Raw genomic sequence first — 14,778 nt, 5'->3', positions numbered from 1 at the left:
CACAGTCACCCGAGGCTGGAATTGTTCCTGGGTCCCTGGAGCTGTGAGACAGCAATGCTAACCACCCAGCCACTGAGCCACCCAATATTTTTGCCATTGGCCATGTAGGGGTTGGTTTGCTCAGTTGATTCTATAGTTGGCTTACAATGTATAGTCACGTTGACAGCTTGTAGTTCAATTGCTGCTCTGGTTGAGATTGCTGTGAATGATCATTCCCTGTGCCTTAGATGTGGCAACCCTCAGGTTAAACCATAAACAGTTGTTGCTTTTCTCTCTTTTTCTCTCCCACACCTCTCTCTAATGAGACAATGGTGACTTTACATTAACTGCCTGCTAAAAACATAACTTTGCTGATTAAAACTTAACGGCCCTCTTTTTCACTACAAAATAACCTATGTGTTTCTTTCCTGATGCACCAGTGGAGTGAGCTATAAATAAAAGACAAGACATTTTTCCAACGGGACATACATTGCTCTCTGTTACCACTCCAACAAAATTCACAGGGAGATTTACCAGCAGGGGGCTGGAGAGTTTCAGTGATTGAGAGAGATTGGACAGACTGGGGTTGTTGACCATACAGCAGAGTAGATTGAAAAGAGGGATGTATAAAACAATGAGAAGTGAAGATAGGAAGGAACTTTCACCCCTTGACAGAGGTGGAGGAGAGGCACAGATTGAAGCTAAGGGCCAGGAGGTTTCGAGGGGATGTGAGGAAAATCTTGTTCACCCGGAGGATGGTGGGAATCTGGAACCTACTGCCTGTAAGGGTGGGAGGAGATGAAACACTCATCACATTGAAGAAGGATGTAGATGTGCATTCGTGACGCCAGGGCTATGGGGCCATGTGCTGAGGAAATGGGATTAGAGAATAGTGAGGTGGTTGTTTCTGACCGGCACAGACTCGATGGGCCTATGGGCCTTTTCCTGGGCTGTAGATCTCTCAGAAGTTATGACTAACGCACTTTGTGATGTGTATTCTACATCCAAGATACCATCCAACTGCAATGTGATTTTGTACATTTCATGTTCAGAAAGGAGGGGTTTGTCTTCAAAAGTGGGATTGAGTAATCAAGGCCAATTCTTTCTGGAGTTTAGAGGAATGAGATGCAATCCAACTGAGGGATATAGGACACTAAAGGAGGTGGGATTGACAAAGGAGACTGAGGGAGGTGTTTCCTCATGTGGGACAATTTAGAACGAGAGGGTCATCGTTTCAGGAGAAGAGGGTGGGACAGATTGAAAACAGCTATGCTGAGAAATGGCTTCTCTCCAAGGGAGAGGGGGTGGGAATCTCTGGGACTTCACTGCGCCCCCCCTCCCCCCTTTATATCAACCTTTTCAAAGTAGTTCATGAACCCGGTGACTCAATAACATCAAATGGGTATTTTACATCAACATTCACTACAAAGTTGGCATCTCCCCTCCCAGAACAACCTCACATGGGGAAGGTGGAGGCCCTGGGGTAAATAACATTTTTTTATTATTCACTTGTGGCACATGGGTATCACCCACTGGACCCAGCATTTATTGCCCAACTCATCCCTAGTTGTTCCCTTGAGAAGGTAGAGGTGAGCTGCTTTCTTAAACTGCTGCAGTCTATGTGCTGTAGATAGACACGCATTGGATGGAAAGTTGTTTTGAACAGTAAACAGTCAGTCCCCAGGTGGCAAACAATCTGTCCCTGCTGAGTTTTTCCAACAATTTCTGTATTTCTTTTTATTTCTGACACTCAGTGCCTGACGAAAGCTAATGAAATGCTGGCCTTTATATCGAGAGAACTGGAGTACGAGGATGCAGAAGGGATGCTGCAGTTATACAAAACCCTGGTTCAACCCCACTTGGAGCAGATCTGGGCATCACACCTGAGGAAGGATAGATTGGCCCGGGAGGAAGTACAGTATGAGTTTACAAGAATGATACCTGGGATTCAGGGGTTAAGTTATGTGGAGAGATTACACAAATTAAGTGTGTTCTGTCCAGAATTTACACAGTTCAGGGATGATCTGATTGAAGATATTAACAGGAAAAGACAGGGTGGATAAATTGAAAGTATTTCCACTGTTTGGGGATCTTAGAAATTGAGAGGGCATAGCCGGACAACTAGGACTAGACTGTTCAGAAGAGAAGTACTAATATGCACAGAGGCTGGGGGAGGTTTGGAACTCTCTTCCACAAAAGCAGGCATTGCTGGATCAGTTGTTAGTTTTAAATCTGAGAGATAAGTTTTTTGTTCAGCAAGATTTTTAAGGGGATAAGGGCCAAAGACAGGTCTATGGAGTCAGGTCACCAATCAGGCATTGAATGGTGGAACAGGCTCAAGGGCCTCCTCCATGGCCACCTCCTGCTCCTTTATACGAATATTCCACATTAATAAATCATGCAACCACTTGCAGTTACAAAGTGGCATTCCCACACACCGGAACAATTAGTGAGTTCAAATAGAAATTGAAATTCCAAATTTTTTTTTCTTCACACATTCCAGATCCCCGTTGTCCTCTGGGTGAAACAATCCTCAAATCACTATCGAAACCCCGTACCCTTCACTTTAAAATGATGTCCCCCCTTGTTACTGACCCTTTGACTAAGGGAAACAGCTGCTTCCTGTCCTCCCTGGCCATGTCCCTCATAATAGAGTCATAGAGTCACTCAGCAAGGAATCAGACCCTTCAGTCCAACTAATCCATGCCGTTCATAATCTCAAACTAAACAGTCCAACTTGTTTGCACTTGGCCCTTATCTCTCCAACCTTTCCTATTCTTGTACTAACTAAATGTCTTTTAAATATTGTAACTGACCCCGTATCTGCCACTTCCTCTGAAAGTTCAATCCACACGTGAACCACTCTCCGTCAAAAAATGTTACCCATCATGTCATTTTCAAAAATGTTTCTCTTCTCAACTGAAAAATATGTCCTCTGGTCTTGAAGTCCCCCACCCTAGGGAAAAGACACCTGCCATTCACCTCATCTATACCCATCATGATTTCATAAACCTCTACACCTCTCAAACTTCTACTCTCCAGTGAAAATAGTCCCAGTCCATCCTTATAACTCAAACTCTCCATTCCCAACAACATTTTGGTATATCTTTTCTGAACCCTCTCCAGCTTAATAATGTCCTTCCTCTAATAGGGCAACCAGAACTGGACACAATACACCACAGCAGGCTTCACCCGTGTCCTGTACAACCACAACATGGTGTCCGAACTCCAACACTCAATGGTCTGTACAATGAAGGCAAGTGTTCTAAACACCTTCTGAAACACCCTGTCTACCTGTGACACAAACTCCAAAGAATTATGGACCTGAACCCCTCAGGTGCTCTGCTCGACAACACTACCAATCTTACACACCTCTGTCATGTTCCCCCTCCCCCATCAACCTCTGTTGTAAAGGAAACAACAGAAACTTCCCTCCAACACTTCCAGGAAGAGATTTGTTTTTGCGGATCTTCCCAATCAGATAAATATCAGCATTAATTCTGACCAATATGTGACGGTGCAGGATCAGCACCTCACAGAATCATACTCACCATTTAATCGGCTTGACCCGATCTGTGCATTCGAAATTTCTTGCAGGTCTGTCCTCACTCATGCCCTCAGCTTGATCTTCCATCGCCTCCCTTGAAATGAAATATTTCTAGACCATTACCCAACCAAGTTCCAATCCCGCTCGTGACAACAATTTGCTGCTGTTTGCGTACAAAAACCCCTGGCAACGAGGTCACTGAGCCAAGGTCCCAAGGAATGACCTCCTGGAATTATCCGAAACGTGGCTCAGAACTTGTATGTTCATAGATTCATAAACTTTTACTGTATGGAAGGATACCATTCATGTATGTACCAGCTCCTGAACGAGCTACCCAGCAAGTCCAAGTCTCCAGCCCTATCTCTGTTGCCCTCTACCATCATCTCTTTCAAATTTATATCCAGCTCTCTTTTCAAACCTCCGATGCAATCCGCCTCCACCACTCTCCCAAGCAGCACATTCCAAACCCAACAACCTCAATAAGTTTCTCCTCATCTCACACTCTCACTGACAATCTTGAAATTCTGACCAGCCAGTTACTAATAGACCAATGAGTGGGAAACAATAACTTGCTTTCCCGTCAGAATTGTTCAAACTTTCAACGTCTCAATAAGGTCAACATTTCATCTTCTCTGCTCAAAAGCGAATAAGCTCAATCTCTTGAACCTTTCCCTGAATCTAAAATCCCTCATCGTTGTGATCATTCTCGTAAATCTCCTTCACACTGTATCCAGGGTTTAAGCATCCTTCCTTAAGTAAGGTGTCCAGAACAGAAGAAAACCAGCCTGGGTAATAGAAGGCCAACTCCCTTTATCAAATGTATTTCTAAATTCAGCTACTGTTGCCTATGAAGGTAAGGTGTTACACACATATAAAGAAATACCCAACAGATCAAAGATGTATCTCCAACATAATCTAATATCCTCCATTCAAGACTTGTGCTGTCACCGGGATTAATTTCTTTTCTGCTCTCTGCTTTGTGTTGGGTGTCAGGTTAGCTCAGTTGGCTGGATAATTGGTTTGGAATGTGGAGTAACATCGACAGCGTGGGTTTGAATCTCTCAATGACTGAGGTTACCATGAAGGACTGTCCTCCTCTACTCCTTCCCTTGTGTGAGGCATGGTAACCCTCAGGTTGAACCACTACCTATCAGTTATCACTCTCTGACACTCCAGCTGAGGTCCACCAGTGTCTTCTACAACTTCAATATCAACATCACCTCCTTGTTCTTGGACTCTATGCCCCTATTAATAAAGCTGAGGATGCTGTGCGTTTCGTTAACTGCTCTCCCCTACTTAAGCCGCCTTCACTGATCTGTGGATACATACCCCCAACTCCCTCTGCTCCTGCACCCTCTTTAGAATTTTACCCCCTACTTTGTATTGTCTTTTTGTTTCTTTCAACCAACATCCTTCACCAAATTTGTGTGGAATCACTTTTGTATTTAATTTACAATGTTCACAAATTAAAACCTATTTTGCTAAATTAACCTGATCCGAGCCTGTATGTTCTTGTGGATATATATTATTAGTTAGTAGCAAAACTACTAGGAGGGTGAAAATTAAGTTTGAGTCCATTTGGCTCATCAGGAACCTGCTCCATTATTCCATACGATCGTAGCTGATCCCATCTCAGCCTCAACTCCACTTTCCTGCAAACACACCCTTTGATCCATCACTGATTAACAATCTGTCTGTCTCCTCCTTCAATTTATGCAGAGTCCTGAGTGGTGGGGGTTGGAAGGAGTGATCCCACAGATTTACAACCCTTTCCTCATTTGAGAGAATTCATTCCTCCTTACCTCTGTTTTCAGTCTGCCTTATCCTGAAATGATAACCTCTTGTTCTAGATTCTCCCACATGAGCAAACATCCTCTCTCCAACGCCTTTGTCAATACTCCCTTTAGCATTTTATAACCTTCAGTTCAATCTCCTCTCTTACAAACTCCAGAGAAACTGCTCAATCGCTCATCCGAGACAAACCCTTCATTTCTGGAAATGATTGTGAGAATCTCCTCTGAACTACCTCCAGTATAAACTGCATCTGTCCTCAAGTAAAGAGATCAAAATTGTACCAGTCTCTTCTCATAAGACTAAACTTTCATCAGGGCCATCAATTCAGTGATCTCCTTTGAACTCCCTCCAATTCAACTACATCCCTCCTCAAGTAAAGGGACCAAAACTGTCTGCAGTACTCCGGATGTGGAAACCCCAATCCCTTGTACAGTTGCAGTAACAATTACCTACTTCCATACTCAATTCCATTCGCAATAAATGTCTTCCTTGTGACCTGCTGTAGCCTTTGCACTGACATTTTGAACTTTCTCTCCTATTCAGATGATAAGTTCCCTGTTTCAATTCTTCCAACTGCAATGGATAACTTCACTGCTAATGCGACTGACCAACGCTCAGTTCACTGTCTAACGGAAATTGTGAGTGTGTCATCAATTTGAACGGTTGTGCTTTAGATTTGCAAACGAGTCAGACACAACAGTTCATTTGCTCCAATTTGTCGAACAAATATAAAATTGCCAGGTTTGCATCCCAGAGTGATTTACAGCCCATTCAGACAGTGTTTGAATGCTGTTTGAAGTTGCTAACCACCTCACTAAATTACCTGTGCCACTGGGAACTGCTCGAAGAATCAGCTGGAGAAAATAAGAGAGAAAGAACATTGGAAAGTTTCACTGCAAATATTCAGCTTCACCTGCTAGCAACTGAATCTGGGTTCTTTGACTGATGCGCAAGAACAATTATTCCAATTTTAACCTTTAGTTTATATCTGTGCTGACCATTCCTCTGAACACACCACATTGTTTTGTATGTCTCCCCAAGTAATTTCGTCTGCCACTTGTTCAGCCTGCCGACATCCTCACAAAGCACATTCCCAAATAGAGCTTTATTTCTTTTTTAATTCACTGGTGGGTTGTGAAAATCACTGGCTGGGCCGAGAATTTATTATCCATCCCTCTTTGGCCTCTTGAGAAGGAGGTAATGAACTGCCTTCTTGAACCACCACAGTCCCTGTGCTGTAGGTCGACCCACGATACCATTCGATAGGGAACTACAGGATTTTGACCCAGCGACACTAAATGAATGGCTGATATATTTCCAAGTTGGGATGGTGAGTGGCTCAGAGGGAAACTTGCAGGAGGTGGTATTCTCATGTATCTGCTGTGCTTGTCCTTCTAGATGGACATGGTTGTGGGTTTGGAAGGTGCTGCCTGAGGATCTTTGGTGAATTTCTGCAGGGCATCTCATAGCTGCTACTGAGCGCGCTTGGGGCTGTGTTGTCCCTGGACGGTGTTCAGATTCTTAAATGTGGTCTACAATGTGCACTGCAGACATGACTGAGTGAGTGTGTGAGTGTGCACGTGAAAGTCTGCGTAAGTGTCAATGAGAATGTGTGTGTATGTGTCTCTCTCTCTCACACAGACATGTACACTTTCATACTCTCACTCAAACGCACTCACACACATACTCTCTCATACACACACTATATGAGCAATATCAGTTTGAAACCTACATCGAGTGCCAACTGGAGAACAATCGCCGGGGTTACCTGCAGGAATGTCTCACTCAACTTGTTTCCAATCTCGGAGTTTAATGGGAAGCAATGCGAGGAGAGAAAGGATCAGAAACAGTGGGACAATGAGTACTGCCATCTCAGTGCTGTGTGCCTGTGCTGGATTCAGAGAGGGATTTCCTGTCAATAACATCATCCCTTCAGCAAACACCAACCCCAGTGTTCCCTGTCGCCCTGAACCCCCTGCCAACACTCGTTCGTTTGGAGGAAAACCCTCGTGTCTGAAAATTCCCTCCAAACCCTCACCATCGCAGTAGTATCATTGCTTTTGTGCAGCCTGTCTCATTAACAACATCTAACCAATCCAACCCAAACTATTCGATGCTAAACTCAAAAGATCACTCTGCACCAACTCTCTCTAAATTGTCAACTAGAAATTACTGTCCCTCATTTTCACGGCCTGCATATAATCGAGGCAAAACTTGCCTTGTCCTCCACCAGTCAGCGGCAACTGGGCCATTCACAGAGAAACATTGAAAATCTCATCAGGAGGGGGCCATTCGGCTCCACTAGTCTGCTCCGCCCATTCAAAGGGATCATGGCTGATCACCCAATACAGTCCCCTGTCTCCCCGCACTCTCCATTTAGCCCCAAAGAACTCAATTCAACTCCTTCCTGAACAACATTCAGTATTCTGGCCCTGACTGCTTTCTGTGACAGAGAATTCCACAGGCTCCCCACTCTCTGGGTAAAGTCATTTCTCCCCATCTCAGTCCCACTCAATTTCCTTTTGACTGTGATCCCCTGGTTCTGGACTCTCCGCCTGGTCACTGGCAACACCCTCTCAATGTTTATTCTGTTTCAACCTTGTTCAAATTTATAGGTTTCTGTGAGATTCCCGCTCAATTCTTCTAAATTCCAGTGAGTGTCATCCTAATCATTCCAGTCTCTCTCCATCTGTCAGTCCTGCCATCCCAGGAATCATTCTGGGAAACCTTCGCTGCATTCCCTCCATAGGCACAATATCCTTCTCTAGCCTTGGATTGGAACTGCACATCTAAATCGTTCTTCGATGTGATGAGGATTTCTGCCTCTCCCCCCCTTACTGGCAGTGAGTTCCAAATTCCCTACCACCCCTTGAGTGAAAATGTTTTCCCTCACATTCCCCTCTGAACCTCCTATCCCTTAACTTCAGTCTATGCCCCTCCCCCAGTCATTGATCCCTCCTTCAAGGGGGTGGGGGAGGTTTCTTCCTGTCTACGCCCCTCATCATTTTATACATCTAAATCATGTCCCCACACACTCAATCTGCCTTGCTCGAAGGAAAACAACCCCAGTCTGTCCAATCTCTCTCCATCACTGAAACTTTCCAGCCCCCAAGGTAACATCCTGGTAAATCTCCCTCTGCATGCTTCCCTGGTGCCATCACATTGCTCTGATCATGTCAATTTGTATAGAGGTGCTCAAAAACGCACTGAAATGGCGATATATTTGCTGTTCAGGAGAGACTCTGCCTGCTGGTTAGAAACAGCACAGTGCTAATTGCCCTCTTGACTTTTGCTGATATTGATGATTGTGTGTACGGTTCTGCAGTGGTTGGTGTATTCCCACTACATTTCTTCACCATCCTTACAGAAAATATATTCAACTGGGGTCGAACAGAGTAGTTTAACAAGGTGCTGTCTCCCTCCATTACCTCATTTCCAGTGTGGACACTCAGCTCTAGGACTGACACAGGGATACCTGTGATTAAAGCAAACTGTTAGGCACTTTTCTAAGGCAGGAGTTGTGTTCAGCAACAAACAGTACTCTCACCATACAGTCAGAGAGAGTTGCAGAGTCACTGAGAGTCAGAGGGTCACAGAGAGGGAGGGAGAAACAGAGAGAGACATAGACACACACAGGGACATAGAGGTTTAAAGAAACACAGTCAAACAGAGTCAGAAAGAGGCACAAAATCACAGTGTCATCGAGGCTAATCGACAGAGTTAAAGCAAGTCATAGACAGGCAAACAGAGAGAGACAGAGACACGGAGATACATAAAGAAAGAGACCTCTTTTGTACAAGAACAATCGACATAATCAGAGAATTAAAGCAAGCCATAATCAGACAGTTACAGAGAAAGATAGATGTATAGAGACGGAGCGAGACCTCGCGGTCTGTACAAGATTCCTCACTGGGAGGGGGAATCTCTCCTATCCCCCTCCACCCCCCAATAACCACCATCCTGACCCTCGGGAACGGGACATGTTGACACAGTCCGCTGTCCCTCGGCACTTTTCCTTCCCGCGTGGCCCCGGCGCCATTTTAGCTTCAGGCCCCGCGCGAGATGGCGGTTAACGGCCGCCTCGTGCCCCAAGTGACCGTTAGCAGCTGCTTCAGGGGAAAGGCTCTTTAAAGGGACAACCCTTTCAGGAGAGAGAAACAACAGGGCCGGCTCCGGGACTCGCCAAACTCAATAATAATGACAAATACACACACAGACAGAGAGGTGGGAGTGAACAAGAAATTGTGCGGCGGCACATCAAGACCAAAGGCCACTCTCCCGAAGGACGGCTGCCCCGGACTCGAAACGTTGACTCCGCTTTCTCTCTGTCTGTCTCTGGACAGATGCTGCCAGGCCTGAAGCACAAACAAGGTCCTCGGGGGTGAGTCCGAGTTCAGGATCCTGTTAAGGTTCGGTTGGCAGATGGATGACAGTGTGGGAGGGTATGCAATGGGTTTAGAAGAATCGAGGCGGAGACTGGTTCCTAAATGGGGGAAGGTTTCGGAAATCTGAAGCACAAAGGGACTTGGGAGTCCGAGTTCAGGATTCTCTTCAGGTTAACAGGCAGGTTCAGTTGGCGGTTAGGAAGGCAATATAACAAAGAACAAAGAAAACTTATAGCCCAGGAACAGGCCCTTTGGCCCTCCAGGCCTGAGTGGATCCAAATCCACTGTCTAAACCTGTCGGTCAATTCCTAAGCATCTGTATTCCTCTGCTCCCCATCTACTCATACATCTGTCCAGAGGCATCTTAAATGAATCTACCTGCCTGCCTCTACTGGCAATGCATTTTAGGCACCTACCACTCTGTGTTGAATAATTGTCGCGTATATCCACCTTAAACTTTTCATCTCTCACCTTGAACATGTCACCCTGGGAAAAACGTATCTCTATCTTCCCTGTCTATACCCTTCATGATTTTGTAGATCTCAATTAGGTTCCCCCCTCAATCTTCTAGTTTCTAATGAAAACAATCCTAACCGACTCAGCTTCCCTTTATAGCTAGCACCTTCCATATCAGGCAACATCCTCGTAAACCTCCTCTGCACCCTATCCAATGCGTCCACATCCTTTTGGTAATGTGGCGACCAGAAGTGGACACAGTAATCTAAATGCGGACGAACCAATATCTTGTAGAATTTTAACATGACCTGCCAGCTCTTATACTCAATACCACGTCCAATGAAGGCAAACATACCGTATGCCTTCTTAACCACTCTACCCACCTGTGCAGCAAGCTTCAGGGTACAATGAACCTGAACTCCCAGATCTCTCTGCTCATCAACTTTCCAAGGCTCTTCCATTTACTGTATAATTCGCTCTAGAATTAGACTTTGCAAAATGCATCACCTCACATTTGCCTGGATTGAACTCCATCTGCCACTTTGCCACCCAACTGTCCAGTCTACCTATATTCTCCTGTATTCTTTGACAGTCCTCTATGCTTTCTGCTACTCCACCAATCTTCGTGTCATCTGCAAGCTTGCTGATCAGTGGCTTCGGCACTGATACCTGTGGAACACCACTGGTCACCTTTCTCCTTTTCAAGCAACTCCCTTCCAGTACTACTCCGTCTCCTGTTGCTCAACCAGTTCTTTATCCAACTGGCTAGAACACCCTACACATCATGTGACTTCACTTTCTCCATTAATTTACCTTGGAACCTTATCAAACGCCTTACTAAAGTCCATGTGTATGACATGTACAGCTTTTCCTTCATCTAACAACTTGGTCACTTCCTCAAAGAACTAAATTAAGTTGGTAAGGCACGAACTCCCCTGCACAAAATCATGTTGCCTATCACCAATCAGCCCATTCTTTTCCAAATATAAATAGATTTTATCCTTCAGTAACTTCTTCAGCAACTTTCCCACCACTGACATCAGGCTCACTGGTGTGTAGTTACCCGGAATATCCCTACTACCCTTCTTGTACAGGGGGACAACATGAGCAACCCTGCAGTCCTCTGGCACCTCACTGTTTAATTTTCCCAACATTGACTGGGATACACTTAGTGCCAGAGGTCTGGATGGGGCAGAATTTGTAAGAAGCGTCCAGGACAGTTTTCTAGAGCAGTATGTCAATAGTCCGATGAGGGAAGGGGCCATATTGAACCTGGTGTTGTGGAGTGAGCCAGACTAGGTGGTAGAAGTTGCTGTGGGGAGTCCTTTGGGAACAGTGACCACAATTGTGTAAGTTTTAGTATACTCTTAGACAAAGATGAGAGTGGTCCTAAGGGAAGTGTACTAAACTGGGCCAAGGCCAATTATATCAAAATAAGGCAGGAGATGTGAAATGGGTATTGAACACAGCTATTTGAAGGGAAGTCCACATTTGATATGTGGGAGGCTTTCAAAGATAGGTTGAAGATAATGCAGGATAGGCATGTCCCATTGAAAGTGAGGGACAGGGAAAACAAGAATCGTGAACCATGGATGACAGGAGAAATTGTACAACTAGCCATGAGGAAAAGGGAAGCATACATAAGGTCCAGGCAGGTAAGAACAGAACGGGCCCTGGAGGAATATCAGGAGAGTTGGACCAGTCTTAAACGAGGAATCAAGTGGGCTAAAAAGGGTCATGACATTGCTTCAGCCAGCAGGAGTATGGAAAATCCCAAAGCCTTTTATTCTTATATAGGAAGCAAGTGGGTAATGAGAGAAAGGATTGGTCCACTAAAGGATAAGGAAGGAAGGCCATGTATCAAACCTGAGAAAATTGGGGAGATTCTGAATCATAACTTTGCATCAGTGTTCACGGAGGACAGGAACATGATGACTGTTGAGATTAGAGGTAGAAGCTTGATTACTCTAGATCATGTTGAAATAAGTAGGAAGATGTGTTGGGTAGGCTAGAGGTTATTAAGATAGACAAATCCCCAGGATTGGATGGGATTTATCCCAGGTTGCTAGGGGATGCAAGAGAGGAAAGAGCTGGGGCCCTGACAGATATCTCTGTAGCATCTGGTGTTCTTCCTCCAGGCTTCGGGTGGTTATGTTAATGTACAGATTTGAGACAGCCCAGGGAATCCCTTGTGGACTCAGACCTGTAAAGCATGTCTCTTGGTCATCCTGGAGATCGTACTCTTTTTGGAAGTCTGCAATAAAAACCTCTTACAGACAGTTTAGTTTAACTTTAGTCATCCCCTTTATTCACTAATAGCATCACTGTTACAACATAACAATGATACCTATAAGCTAAACTAACGAGTTCTAATAACCTAGGAGAGTGGGGTACCATCTCTTCAAGTGCCCCAGCAGGCTACTCTGATGTACTGTCACAAAGTGTCTTCTTTTATACAAAAGTTTACAAAAACATTGCATGTTCTTAATTATACATATAACAGTGAAAGACAATAATTCGTAAGAAAGTAAAATTAATTGACAGATCTGTGTGTGCTTGACTGATCACTCCTACAGGCCTTGAACTATCCATCAGATAGGAAAAACATACCTAGCTGAGTTAAGCATCTGCTCGCAAGATAAGTTCCTATAAAGAAGTACCAGTCTAAATTAAGTGGGAGATGTCATAAGGTAACCTTACACAGCTCGCATGTCTGATATCATTGTTTTACGAAATGGCTTCTTTGCAAAGAAGGCAAATTTTTGACCATAAAATGGCTTCCTGACAGATTGTATCAGAATCTCTTCAATGTTAGGTTTAGAATAATTTTAAGCTAGGAGCAGATTCCTGCTTTATATCTTAAGCACAGAATCATTCTGTACCTGAGGCTGAAATGTTACTGTAAGGGTTGTATTTAAAATGAATAATTAGTCTCGAATTAAACACACTTTGCAAGATTATGATTCAAATTCAAATAAGACATAAGATCTGACTAGTTAGAATTGACAGTTGGGGCAGTCTGTAAGGTCTGTAGAGTGGCCTGCAAGAACAGCAAGTAAGTTAAAGCTTCATTAATATTACCTCTTGCAGAGTTTGTATTTAATAACTGGTAATGGCTACTCAATAGCATCATAGAGTCCCAAAATGCAGTTAAATTCAATCCATAGCAGATAAGCACTAAGTGTTAATTTTCTACAGGCTCCAATAGCCTCAGCACTAAAATGGTCTCTCCCTCTTGTGTCCTTTTGAACTCCCAAGTCAGCAAAGATTTTTTTCTCTCTGTCTGCCCCGCTTGCAAGGGTTAATAAGAATCTATTATAATTGGCAGCATCCTGCCGTTAATTACAAATCTTTTGATAGTACTGAGTTCCGTTTCAGGGTCAGAATCAAACACTCTCATTAATTTCACAAGGGAACAGCTGTGAATGTTATCACTTGGTGTCCTGTTCACACTGATTCACTGATGCTAAGGCAAATGTTCTTAATTGCATTACAGCATCCTGTTGTCATTTGGTGAGCCCAGATGTCGCTATCTTCTGCATTCCCTGAGATCCCCCCTCCCCCTTTTTCTGAGCCTTCCTGCTTGTCTATTTTCTAGTGCAGTAAATGTGTTCTATAATTCAGTATTATATTTTAGTCTAAATGTTTAAAGACAGGTATTAAGGCTATAGACTTTCTCATTCTCTTGTTTTATTATTTCATGACAACTACTTGGCTTATACAAGTATACTTAGTCCATTCAGTCAGTTTGTATTCTTAATAAGTCAAGCGTCTCCTCTGGCGAGTTCATCGTATGGAGGAGCAGAGTCTAAAAAATACTGGATTTCAGCATGGAAGTTCAGACTTGGATGTCCGAGGGGGAGACATGGGTCAATTAATCAGATTCCTCTTTGGCTTCGGTGAAAAGCAATGTACGGTCCATTTCATGCATAAGTGGACGACAATGTATATTCCTAGGATGAGACCAAGGATTATCAGTACGTCCCACGGGATCCATCCGTACAGCGACCATAGCCAGCAAGTAAAACTCCATCCACGTGAATCAGATGACTGTGGGGCAGGTACCTTCCCTGAGTCTTGACCCGTTTTGTTGATAACATCTGTATTATCCAAAATGTCTTTCAAGAAATAATCGATGTAGGTGCAACATTGCGGGCCAATGACTGAACAAATGTCTCCTCCTTTAGCAAGGGGGAAATCTAGCACTAGTTGATTCTGAAGCATCATCATGTGAGTCTCCTGTAACTCTTTGTTCACCAGCTTCAAAGCATGGGCGGTCGAGTTACAGGTTTTTTGATATCCTACACAAGGTCACTTATCTGATCTAGGGCCATATCAATACCCCAGCCAGGAATAAGGCCTCTCAGCAACCTGGACCACCAGGTTTGTTGATGGAAGACGATGTGTAAGTCCCGTTTTGTTTTTCCTCTACTTGTTGTTTCATGCCAGTGTTGGACTAGTGTGCACAAAGTTAAAAAACCAGGAGAACATGTTTTTTTGAAGAATTACATTTTATTTTGCTGAGAAACTGCATGAAGCGATGTAAAACTCTGCAAAACTATACCAAGGGTTTGTCAGTCTGTGCAAGCTGGCATGAAAAATGCTGCTTTTGCATGG

General features: G+C 44.1%; 1 protein-coding gene across 1 annotated transcript in view; it reads right to left on the bottom strand.

Moving 5' to 3' along the window:
• LOC122544536 (histone H1-like) overlaps window positions 1-14,778 on the bottom strand; it is a 193,967-nt gene that overhangs the window by 84,294 nt on the left and 94,895 nt on the right.

This window comes from Chiloscyllium plagiosum, chromosome 50 (genome assembly GCF_004010195.1).
Source record: "Chiloscyllium plagiosum isolate BGI_BamShark_2017 chromosome 50, ASM401019v2, whole genome shotgun sequence".
Taxonomy (NCBI): Eukaryota; Metazoa; Chordata; class Chondrichthyes; order Orectolobiformes; family Hemiscylliidae; genus Chiloscyllium; species Chiloscyllium plagiosum.
The sequence above is the reverse complement of the archived record's forward strand: the minus strand, read 5'-3'. Positions and strand labels throughout refer to the sequence as shown.